The sequence below is a fragment of the Plecotus auritus genome, assembly GCF_963455305.1.
Source record: "Plecotus auritus genome assembly, chromosome: 3".
In the NCBI taxonomy this organism is placed as follows: domain Eukaryota; kingdom Metazoa; phylum Chordata; class Mammalia; order Chiroptera; family Vespertilionidae; genus Plecotus; species Plecotus auritus.
Window position 1 is genome coordinate 131,210,447 of NC_137772.1, and position 14,477 is coordinate 131,224,923.

The following is a 14,477-nucleotide window of genomic DNA, read 5'->3' on the forward strand; positions in this document are numbered from 1 at the left end:
CTGATCACCCCCTAACCACTCCGCTGCCAGCCTGATCGACGCCTAACTGCTCCCCTGCTGGCCCAATTGCTCCTAACTTCCCTCCCCTGAGGGCCTAGTCACCCCTAACTGCCCTCCCCTGCCGACCAGGTCACCCCTAAGTGTCCTCCCCTGCAGGCCTGGTTACCCCCAACTGCCCTCCCCTGCTGGCCCAGTCAACCCTAACTGCCCACCCTTGCCAGCCTGGTTGCCCCTAACTGCCCTCCCCTGCCGGCCTGATCATCATCAACTGCGCTCCCCTGCAGGCCTGGTCCCCCCTATCTACCCTCCCCTGCAGACCCAGTCACCCCTAACTGCCCTCCCCTGCAGGCCTGGTCCCTCCAACTGCCGTCCCCTACAGGCCTGGTCCCTCCAACTGCCCTCCCCTGAAGGCCTGGTCCCCCCCAACTACCCTCCCCTGAAGGCCTGGTTTCCCCTACCTGCTGTCCCCTGCAGGCCTGGTCCCCCGCAACGGCCATCCCCTGCAGGCCTGGTCCACCCCAACGGCCCTCCCCTGCAGGCCTGGTCCCTCCCAACTGTCCTCCCCTGCAGGCCCGGTTACCCCTAACTGCTCTCCCCTGCTGGGCTGATCACCCACAACTGCCCTCCCCTGCAAACCTGGTCCCCCCCAACTGTCCTCCCCTGCAGGTCTGCTCCCCCCCAACTGCTCTCCCCTGAAGGCCTGGTTGCCCCCAACTGCCCTCCCCTGAAGGCCTAGTTGCCCCCAACTGCCCTCCCCTGCAGGCCTGGTCCCCCCCAACTGCCCTCCCCTGCAGGCCCAGTCACCCCTAACTGCCCTCCGCTGCAGGCCTGGTCCCTCCCAACTGCCTCCCCTGCAGGCCTGGTCCCCCCCAACTGCCCTCCCCTGCAGGCCCAGTAACCCCTAACTGTCCTCTCCTGCAGGTCTGGTCGCCCCCTACTGCCCTCCCCTGCAGGCCTGATCCCTCCTAACTGCCCACCCCTGCTGGCCATCTTTTGGTGGCCATGTTGTGTCCACATGGGGGCAGCCATCTTTGACCACATGGGGGCAGCCATCTTGTGTGTTGAGTGACAGTCATTTTGCATATTACTCTTTTATTAGATAGGATTTATTTATTTATTTATTAGTTTAAATGCATTTTCTTTTTTTTAAATAAATCTTTATTGTTCATATTATTACAGTTGTCCCTCTTTTTTCCCCCCATAGCTCCCCTCCATCCGGTTCCCACCCCACCCTCTGCCTTTACCCCCTCCGCCACTGTCCTCATCCATAGGTGTACGATTTATGTCCAGTCTCTTCCCGCACCCCCCACACCACCTTCCCCCCAAGAATTGTCAATCCACTCCCTTTCTATGCCCCTGATTCTATTATATGCACCAGTTTATTCTGTTCATCAGCTTTTTTTATTCACTTGATTTTTAGATTCACTTGTTGATAGATATGTATTGTTGTTCATAGTTTTTATCTTTACCTTTTTCTTCTTCTTCCTCTTCTTACAGAATACTCTTCAGCATTTCATATAATATGGGTTTGGCTGTGATGAACTCCTTTAGCTTTTTCTTATCTGTGAAGCTCTTTATCTGCCCTTCAATTCTGAATGATAGCTTTGCTGGGTAGAGTAATCTTGGTTGTAGGTTCTTGCTATTCATCACTTTGAATATTTCTTGCCACTCCCTTCTGGCCTACATAGTTTCTGTTGAAAAATCAGCTGACAGTCATATGGGTACTCCCTTGTAGGTAACTAACTGTTTTTCTCTTGCTGCTTTTAATATTCTCTCTTTGTCTTTTGCTCTTGGCATTTTAATTATGATGTGTCTTGGTGTGGTCCTCTCTGGATTCCTTTTGTTCGGGGTTCTCTGTGCTTCCTGGACTTGTAAGTCTATTTCTTTCACCAGGTAGGGAAAGTTTTCGGTCATTATTTCTTCAAATAGGTTTTCAATATCTTGCTCTCTCTCTTCTTCTGGCACCCCTATAATTCGGATGTTAGTACGCTTGAAGTTGTCCCAGAGGCTCCTTACACTATCTTTATATTTTTGGATTCTTTTTGCTTTTTGCTTTTCCAGTTGAGTGTTTTTGGTTCTTCATATTTCAAATCTTTGACTTGATTCTTGCGATCCTATAGTCTGCTGTTGGATCTCTGTATATTATTCTTTATTTCAGTCAGTGTATGCTTAATTTCTAATTGGTCCTTTTTCATATCCTCGAAGGTCTCACTAAATTTATCGGTGGTTTCTAGAAAATTCTTGAAAAACCTTATAATCGTGGTTTTAAACTCTATATCCAATAGTTTGCTTTCCTCCATTTCTGTCATTTGTGACCTATTTCTTTGTCTCCGCATTTTGTCTGCTTCCCTGTATTGATAGAGTGGCTTTGTGTGCTAGGTGTCCCATAGGGCCCAGTGGCTCAGCCTCCCCAGTTACCTGAGGTGGACTCTCTTGGTGCACCCCTTTGTGGGCTGTGTGCACAGTCTTGTTGTAGTTAAGACTTGATAGTTGTTGGTATCACTGGGAGGAATTGACCTCCAGGCCAATTGGCTGTGAGGATCAGTTGTGTCTATGATGGGAGAACTTCTGTGCTGGAGACACCCTTATGGGGCAGAACTTGCTTCAGTGGGGCTTTGGTGCTCACTGTGTCTGCCCTCTGAGTGTGTCCCTTATGGATCTGAGGAGTTGTAATCTGGATGGTCCCACTCTGACCATTGGGTACACTGGCTCTTGGATCTCCAAGGAGGTGCAAATTTAGCTCTGCCTGAGGCCACCCAGCAGGAGCTATGGAGACATCTACAGATTCCTCTTCTTTGTTTGGGGTTTGGAGGTGCCCAGATGAGATCCAGCTGTGAAGCAATGCAAGCTGCTGTGGAGCCTTGGGCCTTCTTTTGGATGTTCTGGGTCTCTCTGACCCAGCTGCAGTTTGTTAGGTAATTTTAGAATGCAAAGGGCCAGGCTATTCATATGCAAAAGCCTCTGCTCACAGCTGGGGTAGGGTTGTAAATTGGGTGGGGCAGGGTCTCAGGGAATCAACAGGGTGGAGCAAACAGCAATGGCTGACCTTCAGCCCTGCCCTAAGAGGCCCCAGGGTCTCAGTGTCCTGTGGTAATTGCTGCAAGCACCTCTGAGAAAAAGCCACCCTCGTGTTCTGAGCCGATGCCAGACAGTCCAGTTTCCCCCCATATGCGTCTGGGTCCCCATAGTCTTGCCCGAAACTGCAGTTCAGAGCAGTCAGGAGCTTGTGTCTCCCTCCTGATTGAGAAAGACAACTGCGTCCTCAGTTGACAGCCCCTTCCCCGTGTGTGCCTCTGCACTTTACTTTTGCACCTCCTCTGAGTCTCAGTGTGCTTTTCTCTTTCCTTCTAGTTGTAGAATTTCCACTCAGCCAGCCTTCCTGTGGTTCTGGATGATGTCCGTTTTGTCTTTTAGTTGTAGTTTTTAAGTGGTTGTGCAAGGCAGCAAGTTCAGGTGTTTACCTATGCCACCATCTTGGTTTTTCCTGCCTTTTATTTTTAGACAAACTACATGACATATTTTTTTTTTAATATTTTATTGATTTTTTACAGAGAGGAAGGGAGAGGAGATAGAGAGTTAGAAACATCGATGAGAGAGAAACATTGATCAGCCGCCTTCTGCACACCCCCCACTGGGGATGTGCCCGCAACCAAGGTACATGCCCATGACCGGAATCGAACCTGGGACCTTTCAGTCCGCAGGCCGACGCTCTATCCACTGAGCCAAACCAGCTAGGGCTACATGACATATTTTTCTTAAAAACAATGCCTTCACTACAAATAAATCAAGGTCAAAAGAAATGAAGATATCAAGATAACATCAATCCATTTGTCCTAGTCCAGGTGTGCAGATGAAAAGCAGCAACCAGATATGATGACAGATGATAGATTCAAATTGCCAAATTTGTTAACAGGTTTCCATTTCTAAACCATCCTTATAGAAAATCATATATGGGATCAGATCATCCTCATGGTGGTCCAGCAGAGCAACCATGCCATATGGATTCAAGTTTTTACCAATAAAGCTCTAGTAGTTTTTTGTTTGTTTGTTTGTTTGTTTGTTTGTTTGTTTGTTGATTTCAGAGAGAGGAAAGGAGAGGGAGAGAGAGATAAAAACATCAATGATGAGAATCATTGATTGGCTGCTTCCTGCATGAACCCTCCTGGGGATCAAGCCCTCAACCCAGGTATGCGCCCTGACCGGGAATTGAATCATGACCTCTGGTTCATAGGTCAATGCTCAACCACTGAGCCACAGCACTGGTAGTTTTTGAAATTAGCAAGGATGTACTTGATTTGTTCTGAAACCCCTGAAAAGACTTTGCTCTTTCTGGTCTCTGTTCTTCAAGTGTCCCTTTGATGGATTTCATGTCATCTTCTATATATTTCTTGTAAGCTGGTCTTTTGTGAAGTAGATTTCCTGCAAAGGATGGTTCTTGACAAGATCAACACCAGTGATGACTGTGCTTTCAGTACCTTCACCCTTGGGGCCTTCAGTGGAGGCATTTCCACCAGTGGGCGAGTCATCCATGTTACCCTCTGTCCTACTGACCATCTTCCCCTCCACTTTCAGACACAGCCTATTTTTGATCTCTCATATCTTGTAGATGTCAGAGAACATCTCATCACAGCTGGTGAGGTACCGGTAGATGATGGAAACTGGGACACTGGCTTAACAGGAGTCCTGAGCTCAAAGCAAGTGCAGAGCCGCCAAAGCAGCACTCAGGGGGAGCCTTGAACAGATCATTTCTTGTGGCTCTACTCTTTCCCTCTTTTCTTTTCTTTCCTGTTGTGGTTGCCTCCTCAGCACTAAGATAGCCCTCACACACAGATTCTGAGTTCAGACTGCTTGCTCCAAATCCTTTTTTGACTCCTAGTGATTTCACAGCAACAGAGGATCTGGACTTTTGAGACTCAAATTCTATGCTCAGTCCTAGCTGTCATCCTCCTCAGGTTCAGAGATAAGCATGTGGGTGGAGATATTCATGGTGATAAATTTTGGTGGCATAATATTACCACCAATGTCTGTTCTTTGTTGTGTCAAGTTAACTGGACACTCACTGGTCGTTCTGATGAATCTCACTGTCCTTTTGCTCTCCCACTATAGCCCTGCCACCTAACTCAGAATGGCCCAGGGTCATTGTAGAAATCAGACCTTATGAGAAAGAAGAATTTCTATCATGACATCTATAAAACTGATGGGATGGGCTCTGGTCTTTGGCTTATCAAGAATGCCAGAGTCAGGTCAAACCACAAAGATGGAAGGTCAAACCACAAAGGTTCTTCTCCAAAATTACAGAGGCTTTGTTAGAGAGGTCAAGCGAAGCTTTCTAAAATGGGCCAAGGCTAGCTGAGGTACCAGAAAATTCTGGTTTGTAGAGAATGCAAAGGGAAATGTGTCCAGTGACCATTAGGAATGGTAGCAGAAGTCTTGTATTCAGAGCACTTTTTATTCTGGTCTATGTGGATATCAGAATATAAGTAACTCTATGAGCCCAGCATCCTTCCCATTTCCTAAAACCTGATATCTGTGTTATAATGTGACACCTTTGAGCTTACTGAGCATTTTTACATCTATATCATGTGTTTTATTTCTCACAACCAAATGAGAATAGCAAACAAACTTCATAAGCCTCCATTTCTTAAGATAACCTGCACCAAGTTCACATGACCAGTGAGTGATGGGATCAAAACTAGAACCAGATCTTTAGCCTCTGGTCTTCTTTCCATTGTATCCAGAGGTCTCCTTATTTGGCCATAATCCCTTATGCCCACACAGACCTTCTTTCTCCTCTTCTTTTTTACTTCAGGAGCCTCTCAGCTATTCAAATGTATCTCATGGGGATATCTTGGTAGTGAAAAGTCTGATGATAAGTCAATGAGGATCTCTGGCCATCACTAAGCCAATGTTTTAGACTGAGGCATGGGAGGATTGAATTCCTTTTAAAGAATTTCTAAGAGAGAAAGAATAGTGCTAAAGCTATCCCAAGTGCCATGGTCATGGTCATCTTGGCAAGTATTTATTTGCAGTGTCTCTCTTTCTCCCTCTCTCTCTCTCTCTCTCTCTCTCTCTCTCTCTCTCTCTCTCTCTCTCCTCTCTCTCTCTCTCTCTCTCTCTTCCTTTCTGTTGTTAATCCTCACCCAAGGATATTTTTTCCTATTGGGTTTTTTTGTTTTTGTTTTTTAAGAGAGTAGAAGGGAGATAGAGAAAGAGAAACATCAATGTGAAAAAGACATACCGATTGGTTGCCTCTCACACATGCCCCAACAAGAACCATCGAGCCTGCAACTCAGGCACATGTCCTTGACTGAGAATCAAACCCAGGACCCTTTGGTATGCAGGCTGATGTTCTAACCACTGAAACACATGTAAATCATTCATACCAAAAGTTGCATGTTTCATTGATTTCATTTTACAGATAAGAAAATGGGCTTAGAGATTTTAAATAACTTGCTCAAATGCCCTGGCTGGTGTGGGTCAGTTGGTTGAGCATTATCCCTTCACCGAAAGGTCGCTGGTTGGATTCCTGGTCAGGGCACATGCCCAGGTTGCAGTTTGATCCGCAGTTGGGGTATGTGCAAGAGGCAGTCAATCAATGTTACACTCACAAGTCGATGTTTTTCTCTCCCACGCTCTTTTCTCTCTAAAAATAAATTTTTTAAAAAGTTATGTCAGTAACCTGTATCTTCCTTTTTTTTTTTTTTAAATATATTTTATTGATATTTCACAGAGAGGAAGGGAGAGGGATAGAGAGCTAGAAACATCGATGAGAGAGAAACATCGATCAGCTGCCTCCTGCACACCTTCCACTGAGGATGTGCCCGCAACCAAGGTACATGCCCTTGACCGGAATCAAACCCGGGACCTTTCAGTCCGCAGGCTGACGCTCTATCCACTGAGCCAAACCGGTTTCGGCCTTTTTTTTTTTTTTTTTTTTTTTTTTTCACCAAGCCACCTACATGGTTGCTTCTTTTTGGTAACCTGTATCTTATATGGGACTTAAACTCAGGCTTCCTAACTTCAGATCCAGTACTTTTTTTTTTTTTTTTCCTTTACACATGTTGTTTCCCTGGAAGTTCACCTGGAAACTCTGAGCTCACTCTCAGCACATCTATAACTCATCCAGCCACATGACAATTCTTCTCTTCCTCCCCTCCCCCCCGCCCCCCTGCATCAATGCTGCCTGCTTTGCTCTTTACTGAAAATATCTTTTTTCCTATTCCTTCCTTCCATGAGTCCATCTGTCTGGATGATGGAGTTTTATGAGCTCTGACCAGGCCTTACTTTCTCCATTGTTACCGAACAAAAGGGGTTCATTCACCTGTGTGCTTCAAAGCACAATCAAACCCAAACAGGACATTGCAGCCAAGAAAGTAAAGGTTTAGCTCAGCCAGCATGGCTCAGTGATTGAGCATCAACCTATGAACCAGGAGGTCATGGTTCGATTCCCATCAGGGTACATGCCTGGGTTGCAGGCTCAGTCTCCAGTGTGGGCCATGCAGGAGGTGGCCGACCAATGATTCTCTTTCATCATTGGTGTTTCTATCTCTCTCTCCCTCTCCCTTCCTCTCTGAAGTCAATAAAAATATATTTAAGCCCTAGCCAGTTTGGCTCAGTGGTTGGAGTGTTGCCTGCAGATTGAAGGGTCCCAGATTCCATTCCGGTCAAGGTTACTACTTGGTAGCAGGATTGATCCCTGCACCCCTGGGGCGCATGCGAGAGGCTACCCAATTAATGTGTCTCTCTCACATCAATGTTTTTCTCTGTCTCTCCCCACACCCCCCCCCCCCGTCCCTTCCACTCTAAAAACCAATGGAAAAACTATCCTTGGGTGAGGATTAACATATATATATAGTAAAGGTTTAGTTTTAAGGAAATGGTGCCAAATCTAGAGTCACCAGTGAGCTTGTGCAAGGGTAAGTCAGGGAGCTGGAATGAGATTGCTTGAATCAATAGGAAAGAAAGGAGAAAGGTCATATTAAAGAAAAGAAGTTTCTTCGTGGTTAGACCAGTGGTCAGCAAACCGCGGCTCGCGAGCCACATGCGGCTCTTTGGCCCCTTGAATGTGGCTCGTCCACAAAATACCACGGCCTGGGCGAGTCTATTTTGAAGAAGTGGCATTAGAAGAAGTTTAAGTTTAAAAAATTTGGCTCTCAAAAGAAATTTCAATCGTTGTACTGTTGATATTTGGCTCTGTTGACTAATGAGTTTGCCGACCACTGGGTTAGACCATCTGCAGTCCTAAATATTTGCATACTAGTTAGGGAAACAAATAACAATTTACCATCCCTATAGAAGATTATGTGCATGATTGCATCATGGAGAGTCAAAGAAAAGATGAAGAGGGGAAGAGATGATATACTGAAAGGTCAGAACAAAGCACATTGGCTAGAAAAGATCCCAGGCAATTCACCTACTGAGAGCTTAGGACTTCATCTTTCTCCCATACAAACAAGTTGTTGATACAATCCTCAAGCGAGATGACCCAGACCAGAACTATGTGCTTTGAAGCTTAAGTTTGGCATCTGTGGATAGGTCTTGCTTCTTTTTCCAGTCTGCAGTGTGAGAGCCTCTAATTATTACCACCTTTCTTCCTGTCTTCCTCCCCCAGGGTAAAGGATTCCCCATCAAGTCAGTAGACAATTATCCAAGTCAAAAATTCACTTTGACTTGTGGGTTTTTCAACTGAGTAATAACCAATTCTTTCCCTCCACTTAGGTTTGCTTTGTTGCTGGGAGACCTACGAAGAGAAAGGGTGAATAGCACTCTTGCTTGTTCATTAGCTGGTGCTGAAACAAAGGCTAAATGAGCCTTCCCTGAAGCCCCTCTTCTCTCTGACCAGTAAACCCCACTAGAATATCATTCTCACCCTTCTCTAGAAAGAGACTCTCTCCTGTTTGCACCCTACAAATAATGGTAAAGGGCTTGCAGATGAAGCTAAGGCATAAGACCCACAACTCAGAGTGGCTTCCCAAGACCTGGCACCTGTTTGATGTTAGAAGCTCACCACAATTCCAGGCCCTTGGTCCTTAGTGCCCATACTTTTGTTTTTTTAATATATTTTATTGATTTTTTACAGAGAGGAAGAGAGAGGGATAGAGAGCTAGAATCACTGATGAGAGAGAAACATCGATCAGCTGCCTCCTGCACACCTCCTACTGGGGATGTGCCCACAACCAAGATACATGCCCTTGACCGGAATCGAACCTGGGACCTTTCAGTCCGCAGGCCGACGCTCTAACCACTGAGCCAAACCGGTCAGGGCTAGTGCCCATACTTTTGAGTGAACTCTTGGTATTTCCTTCTTTTCTCCCAAGAATACATCCCACAATCTTGGTCCCCACAAGCACAAACACACACAGTTGTACACATACTCTCCTTTGTGAGGCTGCACAGATGGTGGACTCAGGGGCAGCTTGCTTGCATGTCTTAGCTCTCTGGCACCACCTTCTGTAGCACTGAGGGTGTTCTCAGCATTTTCAGGATAAGCTGTAGGTCTCTAGGCCTCTGACTTCACAACTTCTCCATTCCCTAATAGGGCTTGTCGGTTCTACATTCTATAATCTGTAATCATGGAAAATGTTCTTTTTCCCCATTCATATGAGGCTCTGCCTCTTCTAGAGCCCGTTCATTTAAGGATCCCTTCCCCTAATAAAGCAGAAATGGAGTTTGGATGTTCCTTCCCTTGCCTCAAACACAATTGAATGCACTCACTTGATGGGATTGCTGCAGGCAACCCGCCCAGAGGACAGCAAGGCTGGATTAACCTACCTCATGGCTTTGCTAAGGGAGAACAATGATCCTAAAGGCCAGTACATGTGCAGAGTGCCACAAAACAGCTCAAGTGCTCAAACCCAATACAGACTTTTTGAAAACCTTCTTTGTCTAAGTTCATAGGTCCAGGCTATAAACTCCAGTGAGAGAACCCCAGCCATGCCACTTAACACTCAATCACTGTGGCATCTCAGCAACATGTCTCGGTTTCCAGACGGTGATGCTGGGCACTGATGAGAGTCAGAGCTGTTGGTTTCGGGTTTCTCAGTCTTGTTATCTAAGGACCGGCTGCTTGGGATTTGATCAGGGCTGGTTTGGGAGAGAGGCAGACGCCGTCTTTTCCCCAGAACAGACTGCTCTTTGAGCTCTGCCGCCACCCGGACTGGGGATGGAAGAAAGAAAACAAAAATCCCCACTGTATGTGGTTGTCCGGAATTTAACTTGGCCCTGGAGAGGGAAAATGAAAAAGCAACATTGCTCTTCCACTTTTAACGCCCTCTGCAGGCAGCAAACCTCACTAACGCTGAGGCTGTCAGGACTGAGAAGGGTAGGGTCCTGACAAGAATGGTTTCTGACCCTCTCATCAATGAAAGAGGCTCTCATCTCCTCCCTAGGTCAACACTGAGTGCCAAGTGGGAGTGTCTGATTTATTTTTATTTTTAGTAAGTCTTTATTGTTCAGATTATTACAGTTGTTCCTCTTTTTCCCCCCCATAGCACCCCTCCACCGGGTTCCCACCCCACCCTCTGCCCTTACCCTCCCGCCCTCACTGTCCTCATCCATAGGTGTACGATTTTTGTCCAGTCTTTTCCTGCACCTCCCACACCCCCTTCCCTCCCGAGAATTGTCAGTCTACTTCCTTTCTATGCCCCTGATTCTATTATACTCACCAGTTTATTCTGTTCATCAGCTTTTTTTATTCACTTGATTTTTAGATTCACTTGTTGGTAGATATGTATTTGTTGTTCATAGTTTTTATCTTTACCTTTTTTTTCTTCTTCCTCTTCTTACAGAATACTCTTCAACATTTCATATAATACGGGTTTGGCGGTGATGAACTCCTTTAGCTTTTTCTTATCTGTGAAGCTCCTTATCTGCCCTTCAATTCTGAATGATAGCTTTGCTGGGTAGAGTAATCTTGGCTGTAGGATCTTGCTATTCATCACTTTGAATATTTCTTGCCACTCCCTTCTGGCCTGCATAGTTTCTGTTGAGAAATCAGCTGACAGTCGTATGGGTACTCCCTTGTAGGTAACTAACTGTTTTTCTCTTGCTGCTTTTAATATTCTCTCTTTGTCTTTTGCCCTTGACATTTTAATTATGATGTTTCTTGGTGTGGTCCTCTCTGGATTCCTTTTGTTCGGGGTTCTCTGTGCTTCCTGGACTTGTAAGTCTATTTCTTTCACCAGGTGGGGGAAGTTTTCGGTCATTATTTCTTCAAATAGGTTTTCAATATCTTGCTCTCTCTCTTCTTCTGGCACCCCCATAATTCAGATATTGGTACACTTGAAGTTGTCTTCTTCACTATCTTCATATTTTTGGATTCTTTTTTCTTTTTGCTTTCCCAGTTGGGTGTTTTTTGCTTCTTTGTATTTCAAATCTTTGACTTGATTCTTGCGATCCTATAGTCTGCTGTTGGATCTCTGTATATTATTCTTTATTTCAGTCAGTGTATGCTTAATTTCTAATTGGTCCTTTTTCATATCCTCGAAGGTCTCACTAAATTTATCGGTGGTTTCTAGGAAATTCTTGAAAAACCTTATAATCGTGGTTTTAAACTCTATATCCAATAGTTTGCTTTCCTCCATTTCTGTCATTTGTGACCTGTTTCTTTATCTCCCCATTTTGGCTGCTTCCCTGAATTGATACAGTGGTTTTGTGTGCTAGGTGTCCCATAGGGTCCAGTGGCTCAGCCTCCCCTGTTACCTGAGGTGGACTCTCTTGGTGCACCTCTTTGTGGGCAGTTGTTGGTATCACTGGGAGGAATTGACCTCCAGGCCAATTGGCTGTGAGGATCAGTTGTGTCTATGATGGGAGAACTTCTGTGCTGGAGACACCCTTATGGGGCAAGACTTGCTTCAGTGGGGCTTTGGTGCTCACTGTGTCTGCCCCCTGAGTGAGTCCCTTATGGATCTGAGGAGTTGTAATCTGAATGGTCCCACTCTGACCATTGGGTACACTGGCTCTTGGATCTCCAAGGAGGTGCTAATTTAGCCTCTGCCTGAGGCCACCCAGCAGGAACTATGGAGACATCTACAGATTCCTCTTCTTTGTTTGGGGTTTGGAGGTGCCCAGATGAGGCCCAGCTGTGAAGCAAGGCTGGCTGCTGCTGAGCCTTGGGCCTTCTTTTGGATGTTCTGGGTCTCTCTGACCCAGCTGCAGTTTGTTAGGTAATTTTAGAATGCAAAAGGCCAGGCTATTCATATGCAAAAGCCTCTGCACACAGCTGGGGTGGGGTTGTAAATTGGGTGGGGTGGGGTCTCAGGGAATCAACAGGGTGGAGCAAACAGCAATGGCTGACTTTCAGCCCTGCCCTAAGAGGCCCCAGGGTCTCAGTGTCCCGTGGTAATTGCTGCAAGCACCTCTGAGAAAAAGCTGCCCTGGAGTTCCGCCCAATGCCAGACAGTCCAGTTTCCCCCCATATGAGTCTGGGTCCCCATAGTCTTGCCTGAAACTGGAGTTCAGAGCAGTCAGGAGCTTGTGTCTCCCTCCTGATTGAGAACGACAACCGCGTTCTCAGTTGACAACCCTTTCCCCGTGTGTGCCTCCATACCTCTGCACTTTACTTCTGCACCTCCTCTGAGTCTCAGTGTGCTTTTCTCTTTCCTTCTAGTTGTAGAATTTCTACTCAGCCAGCCTTCCTGTGGTTCTGGATGATGTCCATTTTGTCTTTTAGTTGTAGTTTTATAGTGGTTGTGCAAGGCAGCAATTTCAGGTGTTTACCTATGCCGGCATCTTGGTTTCTCGAGAAAGGTATTTTTTTCAGGAGTGTCTGATTTAAAGTCAGTTTGCAAAATATAATTGAAATAGAACATTCTCATCTGGCTAAGCTATGAAGAAAGGGGATGAACACAATTTAGTGATTTAAAATTTTTGTTTGTTTGTTAATCCTCACCCCAGGATATTTTTTCCATTGATTTTTAGAGAGAGTGGAAGGGAAAGAAGAGACAGGGAGAAAAACATCAATGTGAGAGAGACATATTGATTGGTTGCCTCCCACATGCTCCCTGACGGGGCCAGGGATTCAACCTGCAACCAAGGTACGTGCCCTTGACCAGATTTGAACCCGAGACCCTTCAGTCTGAGGGCTGATGCGCTAACCACTGAGCAACTGGCCAGGGCGAGGAAGCTTTGTTTTCCTGCTCCCTCTTGTATTAGCCAAATACACAGTGTGCGTGCATGTGTGTGTGTGTGTGTGTGTGTGTGTGTGTGTGTGTGTGTGTGTGTTGCAAAGTGGTCAGGGCAGGTGTTTGGCATCAGAATGGTCTTTTTGAAAAAGCTAAGTGCTGAGTTCTTTCTAAACATTCATATTGCCCTGGTGCTTCGAAGTCTTCTGCTTAACAAAGATTCTACTCTTCAACCAGGCATTTTACCCTCCAAAGAGGACTGTCAGTGTAGGTCAGTGAGAGATGTGCATGGGAAACCTTGCATGCTGTCACCCACATCTTTTTAGAAAACAGTTCACACTCTCCATTTTCCTTCAGAGTATTTAGAAAGTAAACTCAGATACTTCCAATCAGTCTCTGAATTATTTTTCTCATGTAGGTCAGCTACCCTTTGCTATACAATGTCCAATCCCTGTGTTATTTTGGCTGTCTAGGTTGAATATTTTGCTTTTAGATAAGTTTCCCCTAAATTCCATAGTATTCTCAAGAGACATTTCTCCTGATTTTATTTTATTGATTTCTTTTACTTTTTGGTTGTCAAATAATCTTTAATGGAAACATTTTCTTAACTAGCCAGGCATTCCACTGCACCACTGTTGATAGCATCTATGATGTCATGAGGGTGGCAGCCACAGACTGGGCAGTCCCCAGGATCTCTTTAATGGTTCCAGAGAGTTCTCTAGCTAAAAATCAGTGCTGCATCTGTCTGGCAATGCTGACAATCTCATCAAAAGTGCTTATTTCTATTGTGCTTAATGTTTTTTTTTTGTTTGTTTGTTTGTTATTGTTGTTGTTGTTGTTTTTGTTTTTTTGTTTTTGCTTCTTTCTGTCTCTTGGCGATTCTTTGAGTGTTTTGATGATCAGGGCAGAGGCAGAAGGCACTACCTCAATCTGGGCCTGTCTGTTCTGAATGGTCACTTTCACTGTAATCCTCAGACCCTTCCAATCACCGGTTGCTTTGGCGATGTCATCACCAACCTTTTTGGGAGACAGGCCCAGGGGGCCGTTCTTGGGGGCCAGGGCAGACATGGCACCCACTTCCCCACTGGTGCGTCTCATGTATACCAAGTGGGGAGAAATGGTAGGTGCCTCTGTGGAACCCCAGCCACAGCCCTCTCCACATCACTTTGGGCTGGGCACCCACATTTTGCCTCTTCTTTACTCCTGATTTTAGAGACCTTTAGGAAAAGAAACCCCAAAACATTCTCACCATTAGCAGTTGAAGTCATGGAAAAGCATGAGATCATGTAGAGAGAGGACACGCGGGTTACTAGTGGAGAGAGTCCAAGTCAGAATCCTGGGAACAGCAACATTGAG

The 14,477-nt window shown here is 45.7% G+C and overlaps 2 pseudogenes across 2 annotated transcripts; both read right to left on the minus strand.

Annotated features, from left to right (window-relative positions):
- Window positions 1–3,906: 3,906 nt before the first annotated feature.
- On the minus strand, window positions 3,907–4,647 carry LOC308245599 (translationally-controlled tumor protein-like; annotated as a pseudogene). Its single transcript has 2 exons — window positions 4,260–4,647; window positions 3,907–4,026 (listed from the first exon to the last, which is right to left on the minus strand). The product of its transcript is annotated as a translationally-controlled tumor protein-like (transcript).
- A 9,078-nt stretch (window positions 4,648–13,725) lies between these two features.
- On the minus strand, window positions 13,726–14,219 carry LOC308244173 (large ribosomal subunit protein uL11-like; annotated as a pseudogene). Its single transcript has one exon. The product of its transcript is annotated as a large ribosomal subunit protein uL11-like (transcript).
- Window positions 14,220–14,477: the final 258 nt, after the last annotated feature.